General features: G+C 42.9%; 1 pseudogene across 1 annotated transcript; it reads left to right on the top strand.

Annotated features, from left to right (window-relative positions):
- Nucleotides 1–3670: 3670 nt before the first annotated feature.
- Nucleotides 3671–4559, top strand: LOC308369258 (annotated as a pseudogene). Its single transcript has one exon. The product of its transcript is annotated as an uncharacterized misc_RNA (transcript).
- Nucleotides 4560–12159: the final 7600 nt, after the last annotated feature.

Genomic DNA, 12159 nt, shown 5'->3' with positions numbered 1-12159 from the left:
CACGCTTCTTGATCAGATCAATTATATATTTTTTAATATACTTGTTGTTTAAACTGAGAAAGTGTAGGAACTCATAGCTCTTCTCTTCTGAGCGCCATTATTGCTTCCTTAAAGAGAAATTTATAGATGCCTGTGCATTTTATAGAACATTATACGAACCGCTTCAAGTTTTTTATATATACTGTACCTCTATAAATACCAGGCTTTTGTATACAAATATTGATTTAAATGCATGTGACAACATATGAAATTTACAAATCACAAATGTATTTTGATATGTTTATTGATTGATTATATGATTGTGAATGATAATATTTATGATTGGTGGCCATATTGGAGATAATCAGTTGCTAGGAAGCACATTGGCACAGCTCCCCTCTCATTGGCGGAGGATCCTCCTGCTTCCTTTGTTGCTGTCGTCACGGCAGCTCAGTGCAGCTTCCGCTGCTGCATTCAGGGCAGTAAAGAGGAGCCTGGATCCCTCCCTGCGTCTCCCTGGGCCAGATACCCGTCGCCTCTCCTCCACCTCGCTCTCTCCAGTCGCTGATGCTCCTGCTGCTGTTGCTCCCGCCTGATTGGTGGCGTAGTCTCTTGTTCTTTGGTAGTGCGGACCACTCTGCGCTCCCCTGCCTCCTCTCTGCTGGGGTCGCTGATGGCCTCCATCGGCCTGTTGAGCCCCGCGGGTCTGTCGGTCTCCACGGCCATGCTGCTGAGATGCACTCCCGCTCTCCCTCTCAGCCTGCTGATGGCTCCAAGTCTCTGACCGGCTCGGTCGACCATTTTGTCTGGTTCTGTGGTGGCTGCCTCCCTCCTGTCTCCGCTCCCCTCTGCCCTCCGGCCTCTGTGCTGCCTGCCTCCTTCCATTTCTGGGATTCTTCCGAGAGTTCTCATCCCTACCCAGCTCTCGTCTCACTTCTGCTCTCTCGTTTGTCACAGAGGTGTGTCCAATTTGGCCAGGTCCCTGGCTCTGGTGTCTGAGTTCTCTGTCCCAGTGAGAGTCTCCTCTGGCCCCCCTCTGTCTGTGTCCAGACATGGACATCACCCTGTGATCCTTGGTGGTCTTCTGTCTCTCATATTCATTTACCAAGCTGAGATGAGAAGTTTTATGCTCTTTGGAAAACAGAAAATACATAGCAATCAAATCAGCAAGTTACTCAAGTAATAGTTTTACTGGAGGTCTCTCATCACAGTTTATAATTTTTTACTTTGGTTTGCAGTTGTTTCTACTCTCTCTGGTGTAGCAACTTACCATATTTCTCTTTGCGAAGCTCTGTCAGCATGGCCATGCCAAGGGAGTCATCTTTCTTGCCTGTTATTGAAGATGTTATGATATTGTTAAACACACTATGTGTAGATAATGAAAACAGTTCAGGCATTACGATTCAGATGAAGAAGAATTGCTTATGACATCGACTTACATGACGTCAGCTGCGCAGTGGGTACATCATCCATCATCACCACTTTGTCAGTGCCATGCTCTCCCTTCTCAGTCACAGTAGCCACCCTCTCCTTATCCTCTCCGTGATCTTTCTCCTCCTGGGCCTTCAGCTCCTCTCCTGCCTCTTCTTTGAGATTCTCCATCACCTCTGTCTCCTGAACACCCTCCTGTCCCTTCACCTCACTCTCAACCATGCCTTTTTCCTGGATGTCTTCCTCCAACTTCTCTCTCTCCTTGGTGAGGGTCACATTCAGTGCGTCAGTTACCATCATATCTTTCATCAGGGCTGTGTAGACCTCTTTTTTTTCTCCAGTCTGTGTGTCCTCTCCTTTTGTTGTCTCTTCTGTCTTAGCCTCAGTGATGGCCTTCTTTTTGGGCTTTTCCATTCTTTTCAGCTCAGTCTTTACAAGATGGGCAATGTTTTTCTCTTCAGATATAAAGAAAAAGACAAAAGGGAAGTCAGACATAGGCTACCTTTTGAAGTTCATTTACAATAATAGATTGCTGTTTAGATACTAATATTTTCCACAGGACCTTTTTTATGCTTAAAGTCTTTTGACACTATGAGACTTCATTCAGTTTTGAACATACCCCATTTCCATCTTTTCAAAAAGAAGAAGATCAGTGTGCTCTGCAGGAGTTCCTCAGTCTGTCTCACTGATGGGATGAAAAAAAGGAATATTAGTTATGGCCTGGTTTGTATAAACTCAAAACAATTACTATTAAAATGTAGATGTGTTTAAAATACTCACGTATCCCTCTGTGGGTAAAGACTTGGCGTATTTTCTGTATACTTCCCACTGGAAGTGTTACAGTGTTGCTTCTCTCAGACTCCTGCGTCCCACTCACTCCTGCACACTCATCCTCTGGTCCCTCTCTGGTCTCCTCATCCAGATGGTCCACCTTCTCCTGCTGGTCCATGATGACCACTTCCTCATCCAAGGTAGTCTCAACTATCTTCTGCTGACCACTCTCGGCTTCTTCCTGCCGTCTGCTGTCAGCCATCTCTTTCTTTAGCTTTCTAGCATTCTTCCTCTGCTTCTTCTTGCTAGGGTTGACCCTCTCATTCCTCTTCCTGTTTCTTTTGCCATCCAGTGCAGTCTCAGATCTTGCTGCGCCATCATCGCTATCCTCCTCTGGGGCCGACAAGCAACAGCTCAAAAGGCCACAAAGCTTCATTTCTACACAAGTGCTCTCTCTGGTGCTTTCAATTAGACTGATCAATCTTGTGAGGTTACTGCAGATTCCTTGATTCCATCACTCAGTTCTATCTATGACATCACGAGTCTCATAGTGTCCTTAAGTGATGTCATAAAGGAGCCCACCTTAGAATTCTAAAGTCAGGTTCTGAGATGTTGATGGATTTTCTGCCCAGCACAGACAGGACTGAATGTTCTATATGGTGCATTCCAGTCCCAATCCAAACTAGTAGGAGATCGCACTTATCCAACCTCATTATCCCAGTGCCCACTTCAAGGCGTTCCAAACCGTTGAAGTGGGAGGTTTGTAAACAAAATGGACGTCGATCATAAAAAAATGGCCCTGGCTCTGACTTTTAAAAGATATTTAGACCTTGTTCAGTTTTTCGTAGTGTCGTACACCTGCGAGATGGAAGAGGCCAAACGACGGATGAGGTAAATACATATATCACCGCCCCTTGGTTACGTATCTTGGTTACGGACGCATAATTTATCGATAGCAACCACTCATATGTCCGTACAAACACGCCCCCTTATGACAAATGTGAAATAAGAGAAAGGGGTTTTGCGTGAAAACGTCTTACTTATCTGTTGATTATCCCTTATAGTTATCCCTTATACTATAGTATTTTAGATACATTGAGCTAAACCAGCTCAGCAACAAATCCTGCAGTGGCTGTAGCACAAGATGAACATGAGCCAGAAACTACCAGCTACTCTACTCTACATCGTGTTTTTCAAGCTGATAGAAATGTATAAAGTATATTCAGACAAATTGCCATTCAGTGGGCTGTTGCACCCTCTTGACACACGAAAGCATAACCACATCATTACCAGCAGAGGATTAAAAGCCTGTTGCATTGTTTATTTCAATTACCAAGTGTAGTTTGTAAATCTGGTATTTTATTGTCTTACCTAATTAATATACATTTTTAAAATCCCTTATCCTTTACTTTTCAGAATCGCTGTGCTGACAAGACGGGTACCCACCCAGATATTAAAGACCGGGATTGAGTGGGGCATTCTATTTGAGATGGATGAGTTGACCTTTTACAGGCATCTGCGAGTCACACATTCCCAGTTTGAATATTTGGTCCATAATCTACAACAGATTGGCCTCAACCAAGAGACCAGATGCCCTCCTGTCATCCCTCTGAAACAGAAGGTGGCCCTTTTCCTGTGGTACCTGGGCAACCAGAATAGTTTCCGGGAGATAGGAGACAAGTTTAATATATCCCAATCCTCAGCACACAGGTGTGTTGTGGAGGTTCTGTCAGCGCTTGTAAAGATGGTGCCCAATTTTCTCACCTGGCCCAATGCCTGCATGAAGGCAGCATCGTCAGTGGCATTTACGAACAAGTGTGCCATACCATCCATCATAGGGGCCATAGATGGTTGCCACATTAAAATTCAACGGCCGTACGTGAGAGGGGGGGACTATCTCAATAGGAAGAACTACTATTCAGTAGTCCTGCAAGGGATCGTGGACGAGAGTGGCAGATTCATTGATTTTTTTTGTGGGTGCACCTGGCAAGGTGCATGATGCCAGAGTGTTGCGAAAGTCAACCTTTTTTGAAAATTGGCCTGAGAGTATGGGGGAGTTTAAATTATTGGGGGACACTGCTTACATTGGCCAAGCATACCCTTTCATTCTAACCCCGAAGAGGGATAATGGAGCCCTGTCTGTGCAAGATCAGCAGAAGAACACACGAATTAGCAGAGGCCGTGTGGTGGTGGAGCAGGCATTTGGGAGACTGAAATGCAAGTGGAGGCGGCTTCGCGACCTCCAGAATTCCAGACTGGACTTAATTGTCAAGATTATTATGTCTGCATGCATGCTACACAACATGTGCATGGGCCCTAATGACATCTGTGATGAACATCCATGCGGTTGTCCCCGTCAGGAGGATGAAAACTTGTAGTAGCAAAAGGAGGTCATGGGAGACAATATATTCATTAAATACAATTTTCAACCACTAATACTTGTTGTTGCAAATTCTATTACATGCGCAATATAATTTAGTAATGTGAATATAATATAAATATAATTTATCAATAATTTAACCGTTTGATAACATTTTGTCTTTGCAATGTCACAATAAATATGATATAATATAATATAATGTAATGTAATATAACATAGTATTTATAATATAATAAATATTTCAAGAAGGAGGCCGTACCTTGCGAAACATTGAATTGAACATTTGGGCCAGCACCCTCAGAGTTGAAATAATTAAGAGTGAAACCTGCTCCAAGTGGAAAATTGACTTTAATATAATAAATAACAATACATATAATTAAGCACAAATTTAATCATACCATTAAATACAATCACACACCAACAATGTCATAAATATAATAATAATAATATAAATACTATCAATTCATTTCCATGTACTGTAAATGTACTTAAATGTATAATTTAGCCTACTTTTAAATTTCAAGGCCTAAAAAGGTCGCGCATTAAAGACTCAAATGAGTGCTGAGCCTGTGCCATATGGCTCAAAAGGTCATTGTGCCTCCTCTGACTAGAGGCCTCTGCCTCACGAAGGAAGCCCAACATCTCGCTATTTTGTGACCTGTTGGTACGGATGGTGCTGCTGGGTGTGGGGCACCGTGTGGTACTGGGGGCACTACTGGGTGTGGTGGGGGCAGGGTCAGTGGGAGCTGTGGTGCTGGGTGAGGTAGGGGCAGAGGGAGCTGTGGTGCTGGGTGAGGTGGATGCAGAGGGAGCTGTGCTGCCAGGGGGAGATGGGCTCCCAGCCAATAGTTGCCCATCGCTGGCAATGGGCGACAGCATTGTTATGCCCCCTGCATGCCCCACAACCGGAAAATCTACGTCGTGGTTGGAGCCCATGAGAGCATCCATTTCCCCAAAGAATTTGAATCTCATGGTTCCCCTCCCGGTACTTCTATTATTATCTTTGACCTTCTTGTAGGCATCAACCAGGGTATTCCATTTTCTACTGACCCTTGCTGGATCAAAGTTCTGTCCAAAATGATTGCTCATTAGTGTAGCCATCTCCCCCCACATGTGCTTTTTTGACCCCTTTGAAGATTTGATCCTCAGATTCAGCTCAGCTAGGGACTGGGGGAGCTCGCTGCCACTAGCCTCCAGGTGGCGCCTCATGAGGTCAATCAAAAAGAGGGTCTGCTCTCTGGAGAAGAAGAAGTCGTTGCTGGGCTGTACTGTCCCACTCTCTCCCTCCTCCTCCATAGCCTCCTCTCCTGTCCCTGACTGCCTGTCGTTTTCTGGTAGGAATTGAGCATAGACTGAGCTTCGCTATTCCTGTGTTACTGTAATGCATTACTTTGGATCAACTCTGCTATAGCCAACAAACGAAGTTTAGACTACTACATCTGAATTATTACTAAAATATAGACCTGCTCCATGACTAACCTGGAAGGACTAGCTCTACGTGGACTGTACAGGCCTCGTCCGTGAAGTACCCCTCCTGTCCACTCTTTGTGTACAAATTGCCCACAAAGGGCTGGGATTTGTCAATGTCCAGGAAGGCATTCATGCCTGTGTCTAGGAAAACTGACAGATATAAATAATATTGATGTTAGTTCATGAAATAGTTACAATAAAGTCATGGCAGAAGTACGTAGTTGGAAAGCTTTACCACAGATGCACAGATGTTTTAATGAAGGGCTGTGTTTGTACACCGTCTCCTGGTGACCATTTGATGTATTTTCATGTTCAGGACAGGTATCGTAACGCGACCTATTATCCCGCACGACCTTTCATCCCGCAAGCGCTGGTACACGTTACTTAATATTGATTTTGGTGTCATCCAGGATCGCGGATTTCGGAAAACTTAAGTCCCTGCCCAAAAAGGGTATTTAAATAAGCTTTGTAGCAAAAATGGCACAAATACAGGGTATTGAAGTGTATAAGATAGTGTTGTAATACTGCGTGTACAAACCAGCCTGATACAAATAGTAGCTAGAATTTTGATTTCGCGACGTTCGGTGTAAATTCTTTTTCTTGTTGAGCTTTATTCCCAACGGCATTTTACATCAATGCGGGATAATAGGTCGTCGCCAACTTTGTTGCCATTTCGCGACTGTACAAAACAAATTGGAAAATACGTTAAGAAATGTTCCTGCTGAGAGTCAAACAAGAGTCAAACAAGACTTCGTGCATGTTGTACACACCTGTCATTTCTGAAATATGTAAGGTTGATTCATTAAACCATATTATATTGATAAAAACATATATGTTAAGCGGATTTTTTTGGTGGCCCGCGGGATAATAGGTCGCGTTACTATAATGGTGTCTCGACACACATTAGGTTAGAAATTAAAATAGGATGAATAACAAACCAACCGCTTTTTTTTACCGGACGGTAAAACTAGCAGTTGTGCTTGCTGTTGCTACCGTTTGTTTGCTGAACACTCGGCTGCTATCCGGGTCTTTTTTTTTTTTTTTTTTTAACTTTTAGTATTTATTTACCTCTACCACTACAAAAGGCCTATTGATTAATGGCCTGGATGAATGAAAATCTAATAGGCGCTTTAGTGAATCATTGATACATTATGTAGCTATTACATACCGGTAATTCAGCTGCTGTCATCGGTTGCCAAGCTACGAATCTAACGACTGAAACCGTTTCGGACACCATTCTTGGTGACAAAATTATATTTTTAATGATTATATGTAAATACTCTGTATAAAATAACCATACACAGAGAGAACTGGAGATTATCGGCAATTCCGTGACATCTTACCTGTCACAAACCGGGAGTCGCTGGGCGCCGCCATTATCATCCGACTTCGATTTGTTGATGTGGGAGTAGTGCGAGTCCCTCCGATATCGCAAGTTGGAGCTCCCACTTCGCGTGGCGTTCCAGAACAAATTTCGTAGTAGGAGGTTGGATAAGTGCGACCTCCTACTAGTTTGGATTGGGACTGGAATGCACCAATAGACCCTTTTATGACCTACGTCATAAACGTTAAGCGCACACATTCTGGAGGCAAAAAAGCGGCAATTTTAGCCATAGTTAGTGACAGTGCAAGAGGATTTTGGAGAGATAAAGCTAAGGATTTCTTCGTCTCGGTTTCTTCGTTAAAAAAATGCCATCTTGTTGTGTTGTGGGATGCCAAAACAGGTCAACTAAAAAAAAAGGTCTCAATTTCTACCGCATTCCTTCGGGGAAAAGACTGTTTAATGCAAACAGGCGTAGATTGTGGCTTCAAGCTATAAAACGAGTGGACTGGACTGAAGACATCATTAAAAATGCACGCATATGTGGGTCACATTTTATATCCGGTAAGTGAATTTTGTTTATGTTAGCTGACTTGAAATTGTGTTAGTTAAATCTGAGATAACTTAGTTGGCCAAAACAGCTCCCTAGATAGCTAATGTTATCCATATCTAACTTATATTAGCCTTGCAATTTTAGGTTAACTTAACGTTAACGATATCTAACCATTAACGTTAGCTAACCGTTAATGTTAGCTAGTTCATAGTACATTCATCTATTCATTTCATACAATGATACAATGCATACAATGATCGTGGGTTGAGTCTGTGCTTAATTTACTCTTAGGAGAAGCCTCAATTAACTACGAAAGCCCCGACATTGTCCCTTCGCCAGAGACCTGAAGCTAAATTGGAGAGGTAAGGCGTGTTTGCTCTTGATAAGTTAGCAGCCAACAGTGCCTGCAACCTAGAGCAGGTGATGTTAACTTATGGCATCAAAGCTAGCTATCCAAGGTAACATCGCCTGCTCTGTATTGCAAGCTTTGAGAGAAATGGCAGTCAGTAGTTACCTCTATTATGTGCAATCTAATCTTACAGATTTTCAAAGGAATAAACTGCTATCTGAGAGATCTGTTAAATCACCTTCCCTATTGACTACAGATCTTTGCCCTGGTGAGAACACCCTTTTCAATTCAATCAAACATGTAAAATGTACTTGTGCTACTCATTATTTGTGTTTTACATGTGTTGTCAGTAAAACTTATAATTCCTGTCTTCACATTAATGTCTTACAGTTGAAGATGAGCCCCATTGGAAGAGGATGCCATGTGCCCAAAGAAAGATTATGACAATCTGAGGCACATGTATGAACAGATTCAGGTTGAATATGTGAGCCTGCACCAAGAGTTTGGTGAAATCCTAAATGAAAACAAGAAGCTAATAGAAGAGCTTCAGAACAACAAGTATTCTTACCACTCAGTCAGAAATAACAGTGTACAGTTTCTTTTTCTCACAGGAATAACTACTATAATCTTTGACTGGTTATTGAAAAAACTAAAAGGCAATGTAGAAAAGTTGACTGAAATACGTACCCTGGGAGATCACCTACTGATTGTGCTTATGAAACTTAGATTGGGTCTCACTAACACTGACATAGCATTTAGGTTTAAAGTATCGAACAGCACAATATCATGCATTTTGAGAACCTGCTTACCTTCTATGGCTAAAGTGTTGAAACCACTTATAAAGTGGCCAAGTCAGACTGCTGTTTTAAAGAACATGCCCAAAAGTGCACAGAGATTTTTATTGACAGACCTAGTAACTTGACTGCCCAGGCCCAGACATGGTTTACATATAAACACCACAATACAGTTAAGTACTTAGTTGGCATTACACCCACCGGGGCCATATCCTTTCTATCCCCAGGTTCGGGTGGCCGGGTGTCAGACAAGCAGATTACCAATCAATGGGATTTTTAGATCTTTTGGAGCCTACAGATGACATTTTAGCTGATAGGGGCTTTTTAATTAGAGAAGAGCTTGCCGCGTATGGTGCCACCCTGCTTATTCCAAATTTCACTGAAGGAAAAAGACAACTACCAGCTAATGAGGTTGACACATCAAGACAACTTTCACTTGTAAGAATTCACATAGAAAGAGTTATTGGCCGATGGAAGAATTTAAAAATCTTACAATCGGTCATTCCAGTGTCACAAGTTGACCTCCTAGAATAGTACATATTAAAAAGGGAATAGCAGGATAACCTACCGAACATCCATAAAGGCGGCTGCTTGGTTCTGCGTTGGTGTCACATCGTTGCGCAAAATTTACTCATAGCAATTCATGCTCCCTTAATGGTTGCGGGTGTTGCCAAGCAATTCACACCCAGAACAATAGGCTTGCGTAACAAATGGCGCAAGTCTAGAAAAAGGGGCCTACGCACGCAAGACGTGAAAAGTCGCGCAAGGGTTGCGCAAGGGGCTTGCGCGGCCTTTTGCACATGCACTTACGCTTACGTCTCTGACCATAAATCAGCCTTTAATGGTTGCGGGTGTTGCCAAGCAATTCACACCCAGAACAATAGGCTTGCGTAAAAAATGGCGCAAGTCTAGATAAAGGGGCCTACGCACGCAAGATTTGAAAAGAGGCTTAAGGGCCCCGCAAGGGGCTCCCGCAGCCTCTTGCGCTTGCGCTTAAGCTTACGTCTCTGACCATAAATCAGCCTTAAGGCACAGAACGCAGCATGACAGAGGTAGCGGTGACTATGCATTCGCTAGCTAAAAGAGAGCATAAAAAGTGGGTGAGTAGCTAAACACGGCAACTGTTCGTGCAGAGCAAGCACCAATAAATACCTGTCTGTAGCACACAACGAGCGTATGATCCAACTCGGAGTGAAACAGGATACGGTGCAACTGCATTGATCACGGACCCAACCAAACATGGCGAAGCTACTGCCACCAACTAGTGGACCTGAGCTTGACGCAACAGGTACCGTGGAGTATGACGCATAAAGAGTTGGCACCTGATTGTTAATTTATAGGGGCTGGGCCGGCTGACAGAGTGCCACCTAATTACATGAAAATTAGACGGACGGGGAGAAGTAAACAGAACGGTGCAGTGATGTCAGCTTTTATCCGTCCTGCTTCACTAAGTTCTAGAAATGTATAAGTCAATGCCAGTGATTTTGAGTAGACTTATGGCAGCCAAAGCACCGTGCTGTGGATGGATGGATGGATGGATGTGAATCAGTGCTGTGAATGGCACTTCTCATGCACCAGTTCAAATGGGTTATTCAGATAGAGCTTTAAAGGCAGCCATTTCAGGGGAAACTTTCAATTTGTGCTGTATTGAGTGAATTGTCATTTAAATGTGTTCTTTCTTTTGTTTCATGTCGTTTTTGTTTTTCAAGTTTAACTCAGCTGTTTATAATGTATTTTATGTATTAATTCAATGCATCCTTCCATGCCCAGTGTGCATGCTCATTGTAAGTGCATTTGGGAGTCATGTTGACACCATGATGATGGGGAAGCATTTGGGTTAGTCATTGTGCATTTCATAACAAAAACAAGTGGGTGGAACCTTCAGTGTTTTTCACTGATATCTGTCTGTTTTAAATATTTGTTTTAGGCGTTTGTGAGCACTGACCCACCATTCTACCCAGTAGGTAGTGCTTATTTTCCAGACCACACTCACAGAGTAGACAGTATAGCGATCATAACTGAAACATGATTTGAGCATGCAGTGTTTCATACTGAGCTAGACAGACTCTCAAGGTCACGTGGTCACACACAGAGAGCGTAGACCTCTGCCAAGGCCACGTGCCCCATCTCTCAATCTTCCTGGATCCGCTCCTAAATATAATTGGTTCTTCCTTGGCCCATGCTACACGCCTCCACCAAGTTTAATAGAAAGCGGGCAGGTAGTTTTAACATATTCCTGCTGACAGAGAAACAAACAAATAATCCAAGAAGCGACAGAGGTAAATATGATCCTCCATTTAATGAAGGAAGGCTAAAGTATGAGGAGCATACAGTGCGATAAAATATTCTTTTATTTATCTAAAATAAGAGGGTTCAACAGGGTACCCGCGAGGTCTTAAAAACTTGAAAAAGTCTTAAATTTAGTATTCATAATTTAAGGCCTTGAAAAGGTATTATATTTTGTCAACAGGTCTTAAATTTCGTTCATCAAGTCCACATTTGTTTATTGTTCGTTGTGACAACGAATCTTAGTACACCCAAACGTCGCATCCAAAATACCAGGCAACCTGGTGTGGGGATATTCTCAACTAGGGGTATGGTATCAGCTAGGCTGCGTCATAGAGCCCGTCGCGTGTTGACGTATCAGTCAAAGCGTAGCTGTAAGATATAAGCCTGATGTAAAATACATAATTTAAACAGGACCCCAGCCTGTCAAAGCCACCAGCACAATGGTAAAACGAAGTAATAATGGTTGTGACAAGTAAGGTCCACGTTTGTGTAGCAGTAAATAACACAAAGTCACAATGTGATTGAAGTTTTTTTAGCGTTTTGTCTGCCGTGGTTTGGCAAGAGTATGAGGGTAGAAAGAGAAAGAACGTAAAGTCTTTCCACATAAAGGAGGGCGATGAAGTCCTTAAATGCAGAATGCGTAATATGGGTAAGAAAGGCATACATACTTCGTGGGTAGGACCATATAGAGTACTTTCCGTGTCTGAGAATGGGATCGCAACACTTGCGGATAGCTCTGGCGTTACCCTTAAGAAGGGCACCACTGTGGCACAGCTGAAGACATATCATATCATCTCTGATGAGTCCAATTTTCAGCTTTGC

The sequence above is a fragment of the Sprattus sprattus genome (assembly GCF_963457725.1).
Source record: "Sprattus sprattus genome assembly, chromosome: 1".
Taxonomy (NCBI): domain Eukaryota; kingdom Metazoa; phylum Chordata; class Actinopteri; order Clupeiformes; family Clupeidae; genus Sprattus; species Sprattus sprattus.
Note: the sequence above shows the minus strand (reverse complement) of the source record. Positions and strands in the feature narration are given on the sequence as shown.